This window comes from Euphorbia lathyris, chromosome 4 (genome assembly GCF_963576675.1).
Source record: "Euphorbia lathyris chromosome 4, ddEupLath1.1, whole genome shotgun sequence".
NCBI lineage: Eukaryota > Viridiplantae > Streptophyta > Magnoliopsida > Malpighiales > Euphorbiaceae > Euphorbia > Euphorbia lathyris.
The window spans coordinates 92,589,609-92,594,031 of NC_088913.1; the positions used below are offsets into that span (position 1 = coordinate 92,589,609).

Genomic DNA, 4,423 nt, shown 5'->3' on the forward strand with positions numbered 1-4,423 from the left:
TCAATGAAAGGTAGAGGAAAATGATCTTTCCTGGTTGCTTTGTTTAGGTTCCTATAGTCTATACAAACCCTCCAACCGGTGGTGGTTCGTGTAGGTATAAGTTCACCTTCATCATTTCTTACAACAGTTATGCCTCCCTTTTTAGGTACACAATGGATTGGACTAACCCATTCACTATCCGAGATCGGATAAATGATTCCATTGTCTAAAAGTTTAGTAATCTCATTTTTGACTACTTCTTTCATGCTCGGATTTAAGCGTCTTTGCCTATCCGCTTTAGGTGGCTTATCTTCTTCTAAATGAATTCTATGCATTACTATACTAGGATTAATTCCTTTTAAGTCTGAAATTTGCCATCCCATACTTCCTATCCTATTTCTAACAACTTCTTTCAATTTTTCTTCTTGATCGCTTGTTAATTTGTTAGAAATAATTATAGGTAGAGAATCGCCTTCGCATAAGAAAGCGTACCTCAAATGACTGGGTAACTCTTTAAGTTCTAATTTAGGGGGTGTTACAATTGAAGGCGGAACTGGTCCATCTTCTCTAATCAAAGGCTCTGGGTCCTTATCGTCTAATTCCTCATTTACTATAGGTTCAATTATTTCTTCACATTGAATTATATCATTGACACATTCTTCGACTAAATCAAGTTTCATACAAGCGAATTCCTCCATAGGGTATTTCATCGCTTTGTTCATGTTAAACTCGACCTTATCTTCTCCTATCCTTGAAACTACCTTCCCTTCCGACACATCTACTAGAGCGCGTCCTGTGTTCATAAACGGTCTACCGAAAATTAAAGGGCAATTTACATCATATGCAAAGTCTAAGATAACAAAATCGGTAGGAAAAATAAATTTATCGACTTTGACTAAAACATCTTCAATTATACCATACGGCCTTTTAGTGGTTTGATCCGCTAACTGCAAGATCATATTGGTACGTTTGATATCTTCTTCTAAACCTAACTTGTTAAAAATAGACAATGGCATTAAGTTTATACTTGCTCCTAAATCACAAAGACAACTTGGGAATTCAATATCTCCCAACTTACACGGAATAGTAAAACATCCGGGATCTTTGAGTTTAGTGGGAAAATTACTTGACACTATTGAACTACAGTCTTCGGTTAACGAAATGGATGAAATTCCTACTCAACTGATTTTCTTTGAAATCAAATCCTTTAAAAACTTACCATAGTTAGGAATTTGTGTGATTGCATCCATAAACATCAAATTGATATGCAAATTTTTAAGTTTATCCAAAAACGTTAGAAGCTGTTTATCATAGTCCTTATTTCGGACTTTATGCGGAAAAGGTGGTTTGGGTACAAAAGTTTTAGTACCTGTGTCAAATGGTGAATTATTTGTGATTAAGGTATCTTCTTTGGACTTTGGTAAATCAGTTCCTTGTAACGTTGCATCTTTGGGCATTTCAGGCCCTTGATAATTTTTTCCTGAACGAAGAGTAATAGCCTTCACCTGCTCTTTCGGATTTTCTTCCGTGTGGCTGGGAAGACTTCCCTCTTTTTGGGATGGAATTGATTTAGCAAGTTGACCAATTTGAACCTCCAAATTATGGATGCTAGATGAGTGGTTTTTAATAAGCTGATCGAATTTATTTTCGATCCGTTTAAAACCATCGTCGTGATTACTTATTTTTCCACTGATAGCATCTATAAACTTGTCGATTTTAGAAGATAAAGTTCTAATCGTATCTCTTGACTGATTTTGATAATTAGTGGTACGATTTTGATTAGCACTAAAATTATTGTTACTGTTATCTTTCCAGTTAAAGTTAGGATGATTCCTCCATCCAGAATTATAAGTATTAGAATAAGGATTATTAGTTTGGTTTTGCCCTTGGACAAAATTTACCTGTTCGATCTCACTCATATTGTCGTAGTCCACATTCGTTTGGATTGGATTACCATTGGTATCGCGAGGTGCCATAAACTTGTCAATTTTGTGCGATAAAGCAGAAAATTGGGCTTGTAACATCGCGACTGGATCAAGTTCAACTATACCTTTAACTGATGGTGTGGTTGAGGATGATGGTTTTGCCACCGGCATATGTCCACGTTCCGCGGGCCACATACTGCTGTTGATTGCCATTTCCTCCAAAAGTTCTCTCGCTTGGGCTGATGTTTTCTTCATAAATAACCCTCCCGACATAGCATCTAATGAACCCCTAGTTGTAGGATTTAGTCCATTGTAAAATGTTTGCATTAAAAGTTCAGCAGGTAATTGGTGGTGTGGGCATAAACGTTGAAGTTCTTTAAAACGTTCCCAAGTTTCATAAAGGGTCTCATTATCATTTTGAGAAAAAGATGTTAACTCCTTTATGACTCTTGCGGTTTTTGCTAAAGGAAAATATTTAGATAAAAACGATTGGGCTAATTGTTCCCAAGTGGCAAAAGTTGCGGCTGGCATAGAAGTTAACCATTCTTTGGCTCTATCCTTCAAAGTGAAAGGAAAGAGACGAAGTTTGATTGCTTCTGCAGTCACATCTGGGATTTTAAAAGTGTCACAAATTTCTAGGAAATTTGTTAAATGGGTGTTAGGATTTTCGTTAGGTAACCCATAAAATGTTACATTATTTTGCAACATATTAAGCAAAGTTGGCTTAATTTCAAATTGATTTGCGGTGATTCTGGGTCTAACGATACTATTGGTTACACCGGCCACACCTGGCCTAGCGTATTCCATAAGTGTAGGTGGGTCTGCCATTTTGTCTGGCTCGGTATGTGTTTTTACTGGGGTCTTATTTTTGTTTTTCTTGTTTTTCTTGTTTTTCTTGTTCTTCCTAAGGGTTTTCTCAATTTCTAGGTCTATAGGGTCTGGTGCAATGCCTGAATTTCGAGAACTGCGCATGAACCTGAAATCTTGCACGAACCGAAACTACCTACAAAAACAGAATTTGATAAATAAATAAATTAATTAGTATATGAAAACTTTTAAATTATAAAAGTTAGATTAAGTATGTTTAAACCTAGATTCGAAATAAAACACGAAAAATTTAAAATTTTGTCAAAAATTTTGGCGTTCCTCGGCAACGGCGCCAAAAACTTGTTGAGCGATTTCCGCAAGTGCACGGTATACGCTTGTAGTAATAAAAGATATCGAACCCACAGGGAACGCTTTTTAACTAAATTTTATTTAATTCGGTTTAATCACGTGTTTTAGGTTTAATAAAAGAAATACGTTTAGTTGATTGAATAGGTTTTGGTAAATTAGGATTAGATAGAAAGATTATATCAAGTTTAGAGAACAATTCCGTTTTGGAATTTTGATTACAAAACAGATACTTCCGTAATTGGAATAAAATAGATCTTTATTTTCATAAAGCAAAGTAAACAACTTTAACTTTGTGATATTATGGACATGAAACAATATATCAATTTACTCAATTAAATGGCTTTGAACCGTAGAAATCCCCCTGATCTTGAGATGATTCCTACCTTAATCAAACTAGTGTTTTACTTCTGATAAGCCGCGATCAGCGATCATGTCATCCATAAAAACTAAATTTGTTAAGTGTTCAACAAAGTTCTTATGTGAATAAGATGGAATAGAACGTTTTAATAAAAACACCAATATATCATTTTGAAAATCATTTTGTCAGAACAACATCAAAATAACAATAGTAAGAATATATTGAATAAAGAAGTATATCATTAATTGAAATGTGAATTTTCACAAGTTAACAGAGAAGTAGAAACTTGGATAGCATGGTAACGAAGGCTTTGAGATCCGGGTCGTTAATCTTTCTCTCAAACTTCGTAGGCTCGTCAAACCGTGGGCGCTTCAGCCGTTAATTCTTCTCGCTGGATCTTTGGAATAGAGACTGATCTCGTCTACTACCAGAATGAAAACTAAACTAATACTGTGTTTGTAACTAATCTAAATACAATTCGTGTTCAACACGATTGCTTACAGAAATGAACTCTAACTTCCTGATTCTTTTCTGAATCAGAAACTTTAACATAACAACTCTCTTCTCTAATTTCTCTAACTTTTCCAACATAACCAACCTTGACTTCTGAAATGAATCACTTATTTATAGTTGTTGAAGGGTTGTAAATGATGGGTCGTGTCTGCTGGTGAAGGGTTGCTTTTATCCGAACGAACAGACGCGTTTTTACGAAATTAACATGTGTTTAGTGTGCAGGAGGGCTGTCTGTCGCGACTGAGATTCTGAAAATCTCAGTCACGACAGGGGGTATAGGGGCGAGCTTTGAGACTTGATTTCCCCCGGTCTGGGCTCCGTAAGTCGCGACTGAGATTTTCAGAATCTCAGTCGCGACAGAGAGTATTCCTCCCTGGCGTTCGACTGTTTTTCGTCCTCCTCGAGCGTTCTTCTGACTGATATGCATTCTCGGTACGTTTTTAAGGTTTTTCCTTCATTTTAGCTCCGTTTT

The 4,423-nt window shown here is 36.0% G+C and overlaps 1 non-coding gene across 1 annotated transcript; it reads left to right on the forward strand.

Annotated features, from left to right (window-relative positions):
* Positions 1 to 2,247: 2,247 nt before the first annotated feature.
* On the forward strand, positions 2,248 to 2,354 carry LOC136228117 (small nucleolar RNA R71). The gene has a single exon (XR_010688451.1). It is a non-coding gene; the product is annotated as a small nucleolar RNA R71 (small nucleolar RNA).
* The last annotated feature ends 2,069 nt before the right edge of the window (positions 2,355 to 4,423 follow it).